The sequence below is a fragment of the Varroa jacobsoni genome, unplaced genomic scaffold, assembly GCF_002532875.2.
Source record: "Varroa jacobsoni isolate VJ856 unplaced genomic scaffold, vjacob_1.0 scaffold_411, whole genome shotgun sequence".
In the NCBI taxonomy this organism is placed as follows: domain Eukaryota; kingdom Metazoa; phylum Arthropoda; class Arachnida; order Mesostigmata; family Varroidae; genus Varroa; species Varroa jacobsoni.
Window position 1 is genome coordinate 186191 of NW_019213313.1, and position 19333 is coordinate 205523.

The window sequence follows — 19333 nt, forward strand, 5'->3', positions numbered from 1 at the left end:
CAAAAATTTAGTCATCAAGAAAATATTATTTTATAACAATAGTCTTCCATTTCACAGATACATGACTCGTTGAAGAAGAACCGAAAAATATGACCCCAAGAAAAATGTTCCTACAAATACAAAATAATTTTTCAATTTATTGATGATTCATTTTATTACTACACCTAATCATAATACTAAATAATAGGAAATTTTGTTTTGAGCAAAACGCTCTGTTTGAAGCACTGAGTACATTTGAGGTTAAGTTTAATACGAAATTGAAAATTGTTGTTTCTTAAAAAAAAGTTATAGCAAAAGCGAAAATCGTGATCGATATCATGCAACGCCATCTTATAGATTTGTACTTCGCCGATAAGGTTTGCTCAAAACGGCATCGATTCGTGAGTCAGTAAAAGTTTATCATACTCAAAAAGGAAAATTTCGATCGATCGCGGCAGCGTTTTCCCGGTTTAGGAAGATGCAAAGGGGCAATTTTCATCTTTGTTCACGTGCGTCATCAGTTACATACATGTTGCATATAATCTATCGATCTGTTTGGTATGGACGCAAACGTTCCGATAAAACTGTTAATTTAGCAGTTACATTGCTATGGGAGCCTGTATGCATCTGTCACCCCGACCCATAAATCGATGACAAGCTTTTCCAGATAGCTCATTATCTAGGCGCATATTAGGTAAGCTGCAGGCTTAATTGTTTGTTGTCTAAAAATTGCCTTATTCGACCAATGTCCGTAACGTCTACAGCGGTCAAGGAAGAGATTTTTCTACTAGGTACGCTTAATTCAACTCAGATAAATTTCATTGAAACATACCGGGGTTAATTTTCCCCCACTGGGGCTGTTTGCTCAATTGGCCCTGTTTCTGGGACGAACGCGAATACGATCGACAGACGTCATAAAAATGCACACAGATACGCTCAGCCATCGGCCAGCGTCATACGTAAATAATGTCGGCTGTTACTCGATGACGTAGGCACGTACGTTAATCGAGTCGATTGTCGGTTGACCTTTCATTATTATTACGCTTGATAGAATCGGCCAATCTATTGACCCTGTTCTGTTTGAAAAAAGGACTCAAAACGCGTTTTCAATCTGCTCTGTTCGTTGCGCAAAACTTTCAATCAATGCCCACAAGGCCTTTGTTTCCATTTATAAAACACTTCACGATTGGCTTTCGTAATTTGGTTGGTGGCGGATGATTTGTGTAGCACACGAGATATTGTATGTACGATATTTGAGCGGATCTTGAGATACTCCGAATGGCGTCAAACTAGATTGCTTCAAATGCTTAAAGGACGCCTTGCTGCAGACCACGATAGCATGCGTGATTATTGGATCAAGAAAGAATCTATGGAGGTACGTGTTGAAAGATTTTCCTAGCCCAAAAATTTAGGAAAATCCGTGAAAAAGAAAACTCATTGAATAGGTGCATTTGAAATTGAAATTTGGCGAATGTCTCGAAGGATTTCGCATAGAAACTGATAATAATCACCGGTTATAACTATAGCTTGTTGAACTATCCGGGCAGCCATTTTGTTCGAAGAGACAAGTTACTTTCGTTGTCTACCTGCGACAGTACTACAACTAGTTTTTCGGTGACGAGTGAGATGATGACGCTATAACGATTTGACATTACTGCAGGACTCTATGGCATCATCTAATACTTCTGAGATACTTACGCGATACATTTAATCAATATTTTTGTTTACGTTGTATATCGTAGTTTTTCCGAACGTGTCACGGGTGGGCCTAGGGTGCCGACAAGTTTTCAGTGTTGCAAATATTAAATAGAGTATCGTTCTGCAAGATCCACACGTATATTGACCATCAATTGGCAGAATTAACAGTGCTGAAGTATTCATTAAAACTATTTATACAGGAGGCTTGTCTCGGACCTTTCTGGTTGGTTTGCGGAATAGTTACTCGAAATGAGCAGAGTGCAAGAACGGGATGATGGTCATCAGATTGTGTCATGACTTTTAGCAGAGGCGCACCAAAGGGCAAACATATATGGGCCATATATATACTTCGGACTCTTCTCTCGTTATCAGATCAACTAAAGATCATAAATCTTTAGACGGGAGACACCATGCGCCATTTGAAAGTTATACTCGTATCACCGAAGACAGCGGTAGGTCTGTCTTGGGACTGGATAATGTCCTAAATTATTCCAATCAATATGTGACATCTTTGGCTATTGTCAGGGCAGATTTTGGCGACAATCTGCTCAGGAAATCACTACTCGATCGGAACGATTTCTCTCCACTGGAGACGAACAATTTTGACGATAAAATTATACACACAATAGACATTCGGGATTTCCAGTAGTTCATGAGCGAAAGGTTTCCTTTAAAGAGGTAATCTGAAAGGAGATAATCCTATACCCATCAGGACCGAGGTTCAGCTGCTAGTGCTCCTTGATGCATGTCGTTTTAGCTTCTAAGCAATATAGTTGTAATGTGTCCAGCAGTTTAAGGGAAAATCAGGCCACAGCATCGTCGTGATAATGTTCGAACCTTTGTCTGATTGCACGACTCCGTCCAGCGATGGCTATAGTCGTAGACTTGCAATGCGCGTCTCGCGCAAACGTGTACCTAGGACAATATAGTGTTTTCATCAGTAGCCACTCAACATTGCCCACGAATCCGACAAATGGCAAACGGCGTTCGATTGGGTGTGATACAAAATTCGACGAATGTTTAGGCTCAATTAGACAGCATGAGCGACACGAGGTGGTCTTTGTGTGTTTTTTCAAGGCTTCGGTGAACGTCCCCGCGGGCCTCACGCGTCCAGCCCAGTCGTTCAGAGAATATCGTCGCATCAACTGGATCAACCTGTACTATCTTTTCTGACCTAAAAATGTTCAGAAGGCACCTTCTTCACATAACATTAACGAAATCTTTAGCCGAACCACATACCGAAGTTTTGAATGTATGGTAAAATTGATTTATCACTATTAACGCCGTACAAAATAAATTAGTCGAATTTTTAACGAAATAGGGGAAATATTTTCCTGACAGAAAATAGCTCCTTCCGACTGGTCCTAGTGTAATTTGTACGCAGCCCTTTGCCAGCAGTAGGTCTCAATCGGAGTTAAAATCGTATCACAACTTCAAGTATATCGTTGTATAATGCTTTAGGTTTATATTGTGGGAGAATACTCGATATGCCTATAAATGTAGAGAACGTGGGATATTCCGGAAATGAATTAGCTCAAATAAGGCGCCCTACATAAAGTTTAGTTGCCGACCGTTATTTCTTCTATAAACCTAGCGCCGTATGTTGTGGCAGGATATAATGTCAGATATTGTAGTCATGTTGGCCCATACAACGATCACTGAGCGGTAGATACAGCGAGTCGTGGCTTACAAGTATCGCCTATAAACTGAGTCGACTGCGGTTAGGTATCCGTAGGGGCTAAAATGTTCGCCGAAGGGTGTATTCAACACGAATTTATCTAGCACCGACAAGTGTCAATCCAGCCAAAGTGAAACTAAATATAATTGTTTCCTGACAAATTGTCTATTATATCGCAGGAGCGAACCCTTTATCGGACGATAAATCATTGCCTCTTTAAAATGTCCGTGTGTCAGGTTATGGCCGGTGCGAGTGATAGACTTTGCATCGTCATTGTCGAGTATGTCCAGTTGGTCGCCTTGTGAGCCCCTTATGGGTCGTGGAGTAAGTAGCCAGGGTGCCAGCAACTGCACCACTTCTAGTAGAGGATACGGCATCACTGTTAGCTCCTCTGCTGAGCTAGTGGGGAACAAAAATTTAAAAGCGGACTCTCTTTCTTTACCCGATTTTAGGGGACGAAACTGTGGCCGACTGAACGCCCGTTTATGGTTCATTTGTCTAATCCTGTTCATAGTGGCCATGGGGCAGTTAACTAGGAGTCGCGACAGCGGTCATTTGATACAAAGGCGTTTAACATTGATTGAATTCCATTATAATTACCGACAGATTAGCCCCCTGAAACAACACAGACAGTAACTACAGGCACATCATCGGTCTTACCGGCGTCATGAAGAATCAAGCAAAATCATTGTGCCTTAATGACGAACAAGATGTGTTTGCCGCTTTTTTTAGGCTCTTTATGGTCGCGGTCACAACGGTTCGTATCTCTTAGTCGACAGATTTGGCCTTCGACCGGTCGGCTGACGTTGGCGACTTTTCAGGCTATTTTCTCGGTAAAATAGCGTTTTCACTGGCACTAGGCAGCGTCGGCTGAGGTAGCGGCATCGATCACATCGGCAAAGTTAGTTAAACACAGATAGTTAGAGCTGTGTCAGGTGCATGCAGGTTGTAAGGCCAGGAGGCTATCAGCAAACCGAATATTATAGTCTGAGTTAGTAGAGAAAGAGAAGTCCCAACTTAGAGACTGCAGTGAACCGGACAAGCGCGAGGTATGCCAGAACTGCCTCGCGCAGCTGATTTCCACCGCTGAATTTTTCATGCTCAGAGTACAATATGTCAACTTTTTTGGGTACTGACCTCTAAGGATACGGAGGATCTCGGAAGACTCTACGACACAGGTGACAGCTTGTACAGCCGTTGACTAAAAGTTTGCAGAAATGATTTCAGATGCGTTTCTGCTTAAAATCGATAACCTATAACATCCATTTTCAACTCACTATCACCAAACGCGTGAACGTCTAATGTTGACCAGCGATTGGTAAAACACTTTAAGATGATTGTTCAATTGAGGTAAACATTGCATTCCGATCGTACGTTATTATAAAATAGACGTCCACTATTTTTCGCGCAAGTTACGGTCATTGCTGCTAGCCGTCCCTTGCCGTCTTAGGTACGTTGGTCTTAAACTGAAGAACTTTATATGCTGTTTTTCCACAAGCTCATTGCGTAAACAACTTGAAGGTAACAATTCAGTTCTCTTCGATACGTGAAAAAGAAAAATTTCCATATGTTATCCTATGCTGACGCCCATCGGTCTCAGAAAACGCCTCTCCCTATATGTTTCTGTTCCATACGATGGTAAAACCGTGCGACTGTCGTTGAGTGCATCAGCACCCAGTGCTACCTCACCTGCGCAACGATCGATGGCCATACATTGATCGATGTTTTTTCTGTAAAAGTAAACGTAACAAATATAGCGTCAGCGACCAGCTATCCACCATCGAATAGACCGAGTAACGCCGTGCTTTCCCAATCAATAATACTTAGTTATACTACTTTCGGTAAAAGCGTTAGTCAATCCTGTTATTGCTGCTGTTAAGCACCATAACGGCCAACTAATCGATCCCTGATGATAGTTTTTTTTTTTCTTTTTACTGTTTTGTTTCGAATAAACGCACAATAACAGCTCCGACCAGACAGAATAGTACCTAGAATCGTCGGCTGACTGTCGCTGTATCTAGCTATTGCTAGAAGCTTGTGTGGGCTTGCTTCGTTTTCGGTTCATTGAAGAAGTGGGCAACGCCGGGTTATCGTGGGCTGCACGGAAATGCACGTTACTCTCGTCCAAATCGTCTTCGATATCATAAGCGTCACAACTGATCGGAGTTCAGTCCGGAGTTGGACTCATCTCAGTTGGGAATTCGACTTTTTTACTTCGTCACTGCTTTCTTAGATTCTATCGAACGCTTTATTCCGATCCACGTTAGTGTGGATGATGTGACCGATACTGCGGAAGAAAGGATTGCTTATGTTAGCAGAAAGGAGATAGTCTTCAGTTGATCAGAAAAGTTAGCGTACGGTCCTCCGTAAGTGATTGCAGTTACATTTTAACAATGCTACAGTTGTGTTACATTGTGACAATGTGAAACGGACGACAACGACTACGCCACGTATTTAGAGGAACTTGCGATTTGGAACTTCGATACATATGCTAATATTCTCAGATCAGGTTTACGTACTTTTTTTTTTACTGCTAAGTATAAAACTGGTGTATTCGTTTAAATCGAACAAGTTTGGATAGGTTGACTCGGTCAGTTTCTTGCTACCTAATCGAGAACAATATGCAGTTAATTGCGGAACGACTGCGAAGGGAGCTAGTTAGCGAAACAAAAACGTACGCGTAGGATTAACTGAGGACCCGAATAAAATTGGGATAATTATATCAGACCCATTTCGATGGTCCGATCAAGTTTACGGTGGGTAATCGGCCGATCAGTGTAAAATGCAAGGATTGCGAACTGCAAAATACGTTTGCCCTTACTGAGGACCACTGCATAATAACAATCGATTCCCTCGTGATCGTCAATGTGCCGGTTCGCTTACCTGGCACTTAGTCTTTTCAAGTTTGTCGTCTCATCTACCTAGAAGGCAATCGATCTAATACCCCCCACTTCAATCACAGGGATTATCTACTATCACCACTGCAATGATGATCTTCGTGATTCTGGTCGCCTGCTGTTATTGTTACACTTATTAGCAATTTAATATATGCACCCTCTCTCTGAACATTAGCTGTGCATTTATTCGGCCTAGAAAGGACAACGCGCCGCAAATCGCGGGCAAGCGGCGGTTGAGTGGCGCGCTCAGAACGGCGTTTGTACACGCATACACCCTCAGCATGACTGTTAGTAAGGTGGTACAGGAAAGCACGCCGCACATGCAAATCTTCTCTATCGAACCTCTGCTGATCACAGCATGAATCGTAGCGATCAGCTACTGAGCTGACAGCTATAGATGCTGCCAGTGCTGGTTCAGTGGCACGATGTCACATTTAGGATAACTACTGGCACGCATCTATCTGTGCTGTTGGTCGCTGATGCTGCCGAAGTTACTATGCCAGCATTATCATGACGAGAGCCTCAGCGTGATAAGCGGTTGTGGTTCGAGACTCATCTGAAGTGCTCGCGATTACAAGGGGCCAACAGTAGAGTAAACGATGTGGGAAGTATAGCAGCGCAGCGAACTCCATTGCATAGGCTCCATCTGACATGTATCGCGCTGGTTCCCGAACAAATCACCTGCTTACAAATGAGTGTATATTGGTTTTCGACCGGCGGGGTGTCTGTACCCCGTGTCATTAAGACGGTAACGATAGCGACGATGCAGCGCTGGCTAACCTTGAGAATCCTAGCGACTGCTATCCTGATGAGTAACAACTGCGCTTGAAGTCGATTGAAGCCGTATGCTTATTCTTGTCCGCTCCCCTTCAGTAGCGAAGAAAACGGTATCGATTTTGATGAATTGACCACCATCGTCGGGTGGCCAATTAGACTACTCATCGACCTCAACGACATCGAGATCCTACTTCTGCCCGACCTGCTCAGCTCGTCCCTTTCGAATACTTCACAAGTAAAGGCAGCAATTTGTCGCTAGACTAAGCAACACAAGTCCAAGGACCAAACGAATCGATCTAGAGCACCACGAATACTTTGGTGTGGGGAGGAATCATTTTTCTAACCAGAAATCGGTGGATGAAGCTTGCAGGACCAAAGAACGTTCATCAATGACAGAATGTACGTACAAACTGAACTATGCACATTAAAACATTGAATAGCTACATTCTTGCCGAAAAAAAGGGACAGTACCTGTATGGGGAAGTTCAACAGAATTTGTCCTGCAAAAGAATAATGTTCCATTACGACACTTTGCTTATCCTTCACAAGTTTTGCCGCCGCGATGGTAACTAGATGGGATTATACTATGACCTTTTCGTTCGTTATTGCTATGACTAACGTTTCTGCAATTAGCCGCCAATGAACCGCAGAAGAACCAGACAGGCAACTGCATCTGCAGAACAGCGGACTCGGCACCTGCAACAACTGCGATCCAGCATTAACAGCAGCGGCTTATGGATATCGCTAAATTGTTTGTATGTTCGAGTCAAATATTCTGATAACTTCAGTTGTCCCCTATCCTTCACCCTGTTCGGCCCCTTATGTTACTGCTACCCCCCAACAACAGCACGTTATATCAATAATGCTGTCTCTGATGATGAAGATCTTCACGTCCCTGTGGCCACTACCTGTGTAGGCTCTGACGACAATATGACCGGTGATAATATATTTATAAAAATAATAATGCAGTGTTTTTTTTTGTTATAGCATATAATTGAAAACCTCCGTTGTCGTCCAGGTGGTACGCGTTTCAGTTGCATGATATGGCAGCGACGACACTCGGGCCAACAGACGACGCGTTGACCGACGTAAGATGATGATGATAGTGATAACGACCTCTCTTTTACTTTTAGGACATTTATCATTCTGTATTTTTCTTGAGGTAAAAAGAGGTTAAAAAAATAGTACCCTTATCAGAGTCTTGTATTTTGTAGAGCCTACTGATTAAGATGGCACAGATTTTCTAACCGTTTTTAATTAATCTGTTTAATTTTGCTCTTTTTTAGAAGCAAAGCTTGTGAATTTTTTTAAGCTCTTTAAGTTAAAGTTCTGTTGGGAGTGTCATTGAGAATGAACTATATTGTTTACCTAACGTATTGTGCGATATGGACTATCATGTGCAAATTGTTTAAGGATCTTGTCCCTTGTGTAACTGTCTGGTAGATATAGAGCAGGGGGTTAGCTACAGTTACTGGATTACCAGGTCAAAGCCAATAATGCATTGGACCAGCTGATTTCAATGTTCCCAATAAGAGGCTTAGAGAGTTCTTTTATTGAATGCTCAACACAATGAAATGTACAAGAATACAGCGAAATGCATCCTAAAAATTCAAGCTAGTTTGAACAGTAACTTGCTTGATTTATATATCATCTGCTATAACTAACCCTTGGTCTACTAGAGCTTTGCCCTTAAGCCAGAACTGCTCCAGTTTCCAAGACTCTCTTTAACTACCACACGATTTCATACAACCAGCAGACATCGAGATTATTACACTGCGACCGACTATCACTACAGTATGCCTGATGCTGGCTGTTGCAAGTTCCATTCCATCGTTCAGTTTCTCTCTTTGACCATATCCCTGCCATATTCTGTCATCGGCAGGTTTTTTGCCCTTGCGAATCATCTCGGAAGCCATCGCAAACAGACTTGACGGCTTGACCCTCCGTCACATAGTCAGAGTCAACAGCAGCACAAGGGCGCTTCTGCAGCGCCACCTCTCCTTTTGTGGGGAGCTGACTAGTAGCAGCTGGCACTCACGTCTCCTATTCGTAGTTCTCCTCCACGCTGCATGCATCTACAGGCTGTAGTCGGTCGCTATAATATGTGCAATGACTTCAACAGCCCCCCCGGGCAACTTTCTATCCAGGTCCAGAGACCCTACTCAGGCCACAGGCTACATCGCCATCTATGGTGGCATCGGCAGTAGTAGAAACCAGTGTACTACGAACGAACAATAGCGCCGCCGCTGCTAAGAACGAAAAAGTCAGCACTCCTTCGCTAGTACGGACCAGTCAACCTCTATCCATCGTGATGTCCTTCTAACCGCTGGTGCAGCGCATGGTAAAGTATCGCGCAAAACCTCCAACGACATCAAAGCCAGCAGCAGCGGCTTGGTGGCGACAGCAGGAAAGTTGGAAAATAAAAATTCTTACCCCAGCGAACCACGCCCCTGTTCGCCCCCGGTTTAACCGACGGTTGCTGCCCCCCTTCCCTGGTTGAAGACGTGCTGCGAATCTAGCTTTTCTTCTTTCTTAACGACGGGCGTCTTTAGCTGCCGTCGCTGGGGTTTTCATCTCCGCTTCAATCACCATCACGGATACCAGCCGCCGCTGGTGGCGTATAATGCGTCGAATCGCTCTTGGCATCCGTGTAGGTGGGGGGAGCGAACAAAAAGCAAAAAAAAAAAAAATTAAACCGCGAACTCCTCATAAATTTATACATGAGATGCGACCACGGGGACTGCCGGCAGTCAGCGGTATCTCGAGAAGCAAGTCGATGCTTCACGTTGCCGTCGTTATCCTCGACCGTCGTATAGCCTTGTATTGTCGTATATAGATGGGCAAGAAGAAACCAGAGCCTGGGAAGAAGACAATAAATTGATATAGATATAGAGAAAAAAAGAACAAGATAGAGAATAGAAATCCATGCTTCCAATTCGCGTCTCTCTGCCAAGATAGGAGCATACCGTCAGGTCTCCTGCCGTTCAAAGCATAATGTGGATCGTTTCGCTTCGTGGCGATGGTAATAGCTTAGAGGGTCGCCTTCTAAGTTCTGCTTCTGGGTTTGAAGTTTGCGAAAACGACAACAACACCGTGATACGCGTTCGTCCAGCTGCCGTTCCTAGTTCTGCTAGTCGGAGAGCCGTTCGTACCCCTACTGCTACCGCGAGTGGTAGCTGCCCTGTCTTGTGATATTATTATACGTTGAACAGGCACATAATATTACCTCCCCCGCTTTCCGCGTCTGCTTTGCGCGCGATTTTCCGTTATCCTATTCGTTTTCCCTTCCAGTTCCTGGCGTTTTCTTCTGCTTCGTCGTCATCGTCGCGGGCTTGTTCCGAGCCCGCGCTCGAACGTCAGTTATTTTGCACGCGTGTGTGTGTGAGCCCTGTGGTCGTGTTCTTATCGACCTAGAGCAAGCATGGAGGAGTCAAGCGTACAGGCGACATGGAACCGCACGCAGGCTAGTGAGACCAGGCCACGTGCAGTCAGTTCATGACAAGGGCGAGAGTGAGGAATACAGATTATTTTTATGATGAAGAGGGGTCATTCTTTTTGTGAGTGTATATATCGTATGAAGAGAGAAATTGAAAGAACTGACTGTTGGTTCACGTATTTGTCGTGAGCAACTGAATCCAAATGGGGCTGGTGCTGATACACCCACACGATGTCTGCATGTCTGGGTATGTGTGCAGTTGAGCACATAAAAGCTTCTTTCCTATTTTTATTTATGAAGAAAAGTATCTATGTGATCTTCTGCTCTCTCTCCTCCGCCTCATTTATAAATTGAAGTCAACGATATTCCTTTGCGATGGTGTGACGGTCGGCAGACATAATAATATATAATACAATATCTCTATATATATCTGCAATCGATGGGACGCGATTGGCCGCTGGAGCTTCGGTCGAGTCTGGACAAACGAACGATTCAATTTATCGATTCGCCTTGGTCATTGTCCGATTCAGCGAAGACCAAAGCGATCTCGGTTTCTGATGGGCGGCAGGGCGATCTTCAGTATCCAAATGGAATGAAGATGATGAAACAGCGGAAGAAGTCTTACTTCCGACGACTGTGTCGACGCAGTACAGAAAGTCTATTGTAGGTACTTATCGATACGTTTCAATTATAACAGTGGTGTCAGTAAAAATGTTGCTAGAAAAGCTAAAAATGCTAGATAACAGCGGAGGCTGAAGGCCTGCATAACTGATGACGTCTTTAAAAACACACATACACATATATAATGATTGATACGTGCGTACCCGAATATACACTTCGTATGACGATGCATATCAATCCATCGATAACAGAATGTTATAATGGTGGTATCTAAAGAGACTGGAACGCCTCCATGGCAGGACCCGTTTTGAAGATGAACGTTCGATAATGATAACAAGATCACGCTACTGGTAGAGACTATGAATAAGCTATTTGGTTATTGTCATGACTGCTAGATATGACAGCTAATATTTAAATTTAAGATTCCGCCCCGTTACGAAATAAGGTAATAATACAGTGTGGGTTTGCCCTCAGTGGCATTCGAACCCCTTGACGTTTATCCGCGCTGTCTTACTACACATATCATATTTATATCATTTCTTTTTGTCATTCATTATATTTTATATCATACCTATAGTTTTTCTTGTGCGCTTCGGAATAGCTAATAGTTCTCGGCGTGACTATGAAAAGCCCAATGTTTAATGAAGGCCTGTTTCGTACATCTAACAACGAATTGTTCTATCTAAGCTAATGTTAAGTCAAATAAAACGGACCTCTCCAAGTTCATTTTGGCCATCATCGATCTATCTTCTTTCTTTCCGGGGGTTCCGCCGCGCTTGACCGACGAATATCATCGAACATTTTATAATTGTTGCTTGTTCCTTTTATAACACTTAGTAGAATAAATGCAACTATTACCCGAAGTGTTTATAATAATTATGAAATAATATTGTCTTGGAGATAGACACAGAAGCGTCACTGGCATCACAACGGCAGCAGAAGCAGCCGCAACATTATAATTTCATCGTATAAGCTCAGTAGTGTTGGTATCTTCTAAATCTATGAAGAGGTTTATGAAAGTTTCGACTTTTTGCACCTCTTCAAAGGGGCAATGTATGCTTGACACTTGTTCCCAGGAGCTCGTCTGATTTGTTCACAGTCGGGCTTATACGCAGTCACCTAACGAGACCCTCACAGGCGTAGACCGACAGATGCTACCACTATTGTATTTACACACAATTCAGCCGTGTCTATTGCTCTCCGGTTGCTTTACATCCTTGATCGTCTCTAGTTCTGTTATCATTCGTCGTCGACAGCATCTTTATTTCGTTTTACGTTCACCTGGCACGTCGCTTCGCCTCGCGTTGAATTGAGCTCCGCCATATCTCGCAAGGCACAGACCCTATCAATCTCTTTCACCAGTTCAACGACGGAAAACGTCGGCAACGCTCTACAAATGAATCGGCCACCACCAACGGACAATTCTCTCTATATGCGCATTCGTTTAACATTGATTAGGAACAATGGGCCTAGAAGCCTGGGATATGTGCAGTAACAGCGAAACTGCTGGCATTTCTGTGTAGGTGAACATTACTCAGTAGTGGTAATAGCGATAGGCTTCATGAAGTTGCTTCTACTTGTCAGCAGTATGGGCATCGGAAGGACACAGTAACGGGTATGAAGTGGAAAGCACGAGGTGAACTGAGAGACAGATGATCTGCGGAAGAAAACATGGTCACTATCGTTTGTCCTTAATATGCTAATATAACGCAACAAAAAACTATGGTGCAACGGTATCCGATGCACGTGCTATTATTATTATTACGGGACAGCTGCTGTGTGGCTGGTATAGATACGACCGGTCGTAGGATTAACAGTACATGTTTTTACATGATCTTCATTGGCTCTAGTGTGGTTGGCAAAGCTTTAGAACCAATATTCAGTACAATTGCCAGACGGAAAAACCAAGCTGGCGTATATTGAATGCACGGTGACAGACTCTGTTAGACGTCCACCGATACGATTCGTTCGATAGTGGTTCATCTTCATTTACTCGACGGCGAAAGCTGGCTGATTTGGCATATTTTCTTGGTTTTCCCTATGCCTGTTCGTTCCAGTCCGAATACGGTTGCCGTAAGCTTTTGGCCATGGCGTCGTGGTGTTGTCGTGCTTTTAATAATTGCCCACTTAGCTCTCGTTGACCGCCTGGCCACCCGTGCCACGGTTGTCGAGGAACGGGGCTCGCTCTAACGACCCTAGTACTACTGCCAACAGACAGTGTTGGTGAGAAAAAAGTAAAAGAAATGCAGATATTGGGAAGGGGTGCAGAAAAACAAACGCAAAGACAATACTAGACACGTTTCCAACGACAGATCTGCGAGCAGTCGGCGGAAATTGAGCCAAATAGATGGCAGAAGCGAGCAAATCGACAACGTAGAGGGAGCACGGCACGAATGCGGTACCGTCTCCCGATCCACTCAGTTGCTCATTGATGGGCTATCGTCACCGTCCGTTCGGGAAAAGCTGCGGTGGGAATAGCACCGGAAGACGCTTTATCTTTGTGTTTCTGCTACGACCGCTGTTGCCATAACAATGGGGCTCGTGTATCGTTTATTATTGGTAACGTGGGTCGCGCTACAGCGGCTGCCGTCCGATATGATTGTGATGAACGAATAGACTCTGTTCTGTTCTATTCTATCTCAAAATCTTGGTTCAGACTTACAAAGGCGTTTGACCAAAAAAGATACCATTATTATCAAGGGTGGCGATTGCTTGTTTTCGAGGTGTCTCTTTTTTATTGTTATGCTGATTGGATTATAGCTACGATCGTTGCTGGTGTTACTGTGACGTCTGAATCGCCGCTCGCTGAAGTGATTAATGCTGGGGAGCAATATCATATGCATATAGGGAGAAGGAACAAAGAGACAAGTATCTTAATAAACGTTTCCGTAATCGACCGCTCTGATGATTTGGTACAAACTCAGAAATGACCGTGGCATGAATTCCTGACGCCGCTTCTTTAGGTGTTAGAGCGATTCGCCAGAACGGGTGTCTGCTGTATATCGGAGACGACGGGGTCAGCGATGCGAGGTGCCAAAATGCGTACTAGATTATGGCATGGAACAACTTCGCGGTGTTCTATTTCGTTACGAACGAACATCGCAGAGATCGGGCGAAGCCTCAATATTCGGAGATCCTTCGTCGTGTTGCTAGCTGCACACGCCCGACTGCGTAGCTAGACATGTGCAGATCATTAAAAGAAGATTCTTGCATTCGATCGATAGGTTAATATGTGCATGAAGGCACGATGATTTAGGCTGAGGAAGGACTAGCTGGTTATCGTCGTTTTTGTTGTCTGCCAACGAACTATTAGCAGTAATCCGACGGCCAGCAAACGAGCTCCGCTAAGTATTGGTAATATGAAAATGCTACGACTAGGCCTTTTTGTGAAGACGTCAGAAGTCACCAGCTTACGTCATGCCATCAATATATACAACACTGCATGTATAATGAAGTAAACAAATCTGATATAAAGCCTCACCGTTTAGACGCGATGTTTGTTCGAGAGCAGCATAAGATTTTGGAATCTTTCTTTATGAATAAAACATTAACTGTGGATGCTAAGTTCTCTATTATTTCGGTTCAAACCTCAGACCAACGGCAATACATTTCCGTAAATACCGAAGTGGTGGCGCACTCCATAACGATTTAGGATTTCGATAACGTATTATTTATGGCAAAAACAAAAATTTTTCATTTAAAAAATCTAGCCTTTTTAGCCTCTAGAAGCGAACTCGACAGATGCTTAAGGCCGCCCCCCTTGTGCAAGCTAAAGCTAAGTAGAATGAAGTGACATTAAGGAAAGTTCACGCGCTGATTTCATTCGATTGATACCTGTCTTATTAACGGTGAACCCGCAGTGAAGCCATATTTTTTAAACATGGCGTCAGCGTTTTTTTCTTTTGGTAATCAAAATTTTCAACCGTTTAGAGATGAATAGAGGTAGAAAAACGGTCCCATTATGATCGCTGTTCATAATCATTATCGACTAAACAGCCCGATAAAATTTAACCGAGATAACAATGGCACGCGTTATACCTGTTGAATATTAACAAAAAAACCTCGAAAATTAAGCAAGATATTCTAAGCGTACCTATGGCTATGAGACATGCAGCAGACGAATGTGTTACTTTATTATGGCGGCCAAGAGAGTACATTTACACAGTATGATTATTGTGCACGTCTCGTGTTTAAGTAGCATACCTATATAGATAGACATGCATCCAAATATATTTAATAATAACTTGATTAAACACGTAGACGCAACTGGTAGAAGGAAACGAAGATGATTTTTTTTAAATGTACCAGATATATCTATTGAGACATTGATCTAACTAAGTTTCACCTTCCCCAAGCTTGCACGTATATACTTTCACATAGTGTTCCTTAGAACGAGGGTATTTTTAGGCTCATTTTAACTAATGTGTAGTTCTCACCTCGCTTACAACCAAGTCATCCAATTCGGTCTCGAGAAAACTGTAGCAGATTAGTCGCGGGCGAACCCGCCAGAGTTCGCCAACTGTTCCAGCACTTCAAGATCGCTCGGTTGAGCTGCGCTGCTTCGTTCGTTGAATGTTGGTTTTCTCTCTAACCCTAGCCTCGCTCCTTTAGCCTCAGAAATAGTTATCGCTATCAGCGTCTCTCATACCGTCAAGTCGAGTCCCGTTCCGTGGCCTGTAGTGGAAATCTGCTCGCTTTTCTCGTTTCTGACGCGACAACGCTCTCTTCTTACACTTATCCTTTGGCTGTCTCGTCGCCAGCTCGTTTTCACCTCTCTAACCTCCGATAGGTCTCTCTCACATTACTCCGCTATGTGCTTTGTGGTAGATCCGTTTGCTTCCTCTATTCCACGGCCCGCCCAGCTTGGCCCTACATTGTCCACGTGATGGAAGCTATAATTTTCAACGTACCCAGACGTGGCATCACAGAGCAAAGTCGAGCGGAGGCGCGACTGGCGACTGGATGGATGAGGAACTGTCATCAACTTTTCCGCCTACTCCTCAGCGCGCGTGCATGCATGATGAAGGGCATGGGATGGTAAGCCCACCTAAGCGGTGGCCCTTGCGCTTTCCTGCCCCCAGCATCACTCCTAAAACGCAAGTGAAACGCCAGGGAGATACGACTCTTTATAGGACCTCGGTCCATCAGCCAGATGACAGAAGTATTAGGACAGAGACTCTTGCTGAGTCCGTAGGCCCTGGAGTTGCAAAAGGATGCCACGCCGAGCCACCCGTAAAGGTGCAGACCAGTCTCCGTAGAAAAAAGAGAGTGAACAAACCAGTGGTAAAAATAGAGCCAAGTTTATGCCTTGACTTGCTGCTGCTGCCTGTGTACTTGGTTATCTGGAGATTGCACTGGTGTCGTTGATGGAGCGCTGGCAGAACTGCAGTGCTTGGGGGCAAGAGCTGGAGCTCCAGAGAGCATCGGGTACATTACGAGGAAGTGTTATTCCCTGGCTTGAGGTTGGAGGAAGGAGCACACGCCTGCAGGATCAGCAGGAGGTTTTCCGACAGCGGACTGTCTATTATCACTGAGCTTTTGCCCTGGTCTTTTCTCTTACCTCACTGGCTTTAGGGGCAGAAGTAACTTTGCCCTCTAGCGTTTCTCGGCGATAAAAGACAACGTTTTTCTCTAATTTTTCCTATCTTCGATAGCCACCGAAACGTCCCGCGAGTGTTACCGAATTAGACGTAGCATGCCTTACCGTCGTTCAACGTCTGGCTGACCTCACACACTTAACATAGGATGTTCATATGCGCTTACACAGATTCAAGTTGGAGGCAAATCCTGTCGTCAACTAATGGACAACCTAGAGCTGTGGGCAAGAACGAACGACACGAAGTTCCTCGCACTGAAAGACGGAATCGTGCCAAAACGGAGAGAACGAAAGTTACCTTCGAAGGAGATCATGGGGGCATACTTTTGGGTGTCGCTTCTCGTCCAGCGACATTTACAGGAGCTAGGAAACGTTTCACAGTACGCCTATCTCTATGTTTTGAGTTTTACGTTCGGTATAGCCGTCAAACGTTCAATAAGACGGCTGGCTCCCGGCACTAAATGAACATAGGCAGCGTGTCCCTGAGCGAATACGTTACCAACCAAGGTATGCCCATCTGGCGGCGTCGAACATCCTGTGCAAAAACTAGAAAGGTGATAGAATAGGCCGAGGTAGTAATGCAGTCGTTTGATGCAGACCTATTTATAATGCACTTTTTAAACATTACAAACACGAAGCGCGTACGATAATAAACTGGTTGAGAACCGCAGTTGCGGCGGTGCTGTTACGCAGTGTATTTAGATAAAAGCAAACTATACGTTATGTCCATTTAGAGCAGTCAACAATTTTCCACTAGCAATAGAATTCGTTTGGGATATTTACAGATGAGTATTACCTCCTATAGGTGTAGAAAGAAGACGTATGGATCATAGGCCAAGCAGTGTCAGAGGGAGGTTTTCGGATAATTAATAGTATCGAAAAATTATTCATCAATGCTAACGTTATTCGATATTATTGTAGTATTTGATACGGCATAAATTATATGCATTAATTATCATTATTAATATTATTATGTACATGTGCATGAGGGGACACAACATAGTCAGTATCGTTTGGAATCATCTCTGAAGGCTCATTTTTCGCGATATGTACTAGCGAATATTGAGGAAGACCAGCTCGGGGTTCTTCTGTAACGCTTGCTTAATGGAATGACAAAATTCGAGGGCTGAACGCTACCAACAAAATGACTGTGCCATAAATAAACGAAGTAATGTCCTAATAACTAATATTTCATAAGAATGAAGCGAATAGATTTGCAAGGCCCAAGTGGTTCCTGATATACCCTATTTACGAATAAACAGTGTTAATTTCGTAGATTAGTATCTGCTATTACGTTCCTACTTTAGGCATGATGTTTTCCAAGTTCCCGCGCTCCGTCTCACGATCAAGAAGTCCTTCAATGTTATTCGATTGTACCCTAGTCTTTTATATTCAGATTTATTATATATATATATAATAACCGCACCGATGTAACCGCCTAAATATGCTGTGGAAATCATGCGTGCCCCGAATATGTTATCAAGAAGATTTTTTTTCTTTTTATTTTTAGAAAACACCAAACAACAAACAAGCATTCTGATTTGTTTCCATTATGAAGCCAAGCGTCAATGTTTTTAAACGGCGTCCCGTCTGTGTTGGCGACTTGCTTGTGTTTTAATTTATATAAAATATAAAGCTGGGCCTAACTGTCCTAGACTCAGGAGCCCGCCGAGGTGATATCTTATGAAGAAAGCGTTAACAAATAGTAAGAGATGCCTATTACTTTTTTTATTTTCATATTTTTTCTCAATATTATATATTTACATTTATATATCTACGCAGGTTTATGGTCTGAGACCACTTTGTCATAATCTATCGAACATCAACGCTATGTCCGTCGGCAGTGGCGACTACTCTTACAGTCGCACACGACGATCAGTCTTTTTCTTCGAAGACCCCATCGACGCTGAACTGCAGCACACTCTGGTCAACAAAAAATTAATTTCAATAAAATATCGCTCATCTAATATCTATTTACTTACGATTTGAGCTGATTCGAATTCGTTTTTACGTAAAAACATAAAAAGTTCACACACTGTTTACTGTAAAATGTAAAACGTGAGTGAGAAATAATTAAAATCAGGTCAATATATTTACTATCATACGTTTTTTTATCAATGAGAGATTTTTCTTAGTGACAAGTGATTCTCCGTCTCATCACAATACCCTCTAATGGCAAAACGCTCGCTCTAGATAATCACATTTGACGACAATACCGTAAGCGTTGGAGATATTTGACTCGAAACAACTCCAGCTAAGATCTGGAATAATGTACATCACTGGAAATGCTTACACACGTTTCGGAACAAAAGCGCGGCGCCGCCACCGGAGATGATGATACCATACGCAAAAGTCCATCTCACACAAAATTTTTTCAAACACAAAGCGCACATTTGCCCCCAGAGGATGCATTAGCAGAAACGTGTAATAACCCGTCAATTAATGCCAGCAAGGTAATGTCGATCATGTATATATTGGCTCGGCAAAATACCCATGATGCAAGATAAAGAAAGAGCACTGCTCTTGACCATTAAAAGTATCATTCATTTCTTTAGGGGAAAGTCCTGCTACATTTTGACCTTGAGAGGATATTGCTGCTTACAAGAGATAATATTCAGGTCGGAAAACGGGTTCGTAAAATCCAGTTAATG

General features: G+C 43.3%; 1 long non-coding RNA gene across 1 annotated transcript in view; it reads left to right on the plus strand.

Annotated features, from left to right (window-relative positions):
- Nucleotides 1–1079: 1079 nt before the first annotated feature.
- LOC147753530 (uncharacterized) overlaps nt 1080–19333 on the plus strand; it is a gene marked incomplete in the record, with an annotated part of 19357 nt that continues 1103 nt past the window's right edge. Inside the window, 2 exon segments of the long non-coding RNA XR_015310943.1 lie at nt 1080–1354; nt 19238–19333. This is a non-coding gene — a long non-coding RNA (uncharacterized LOC147753530).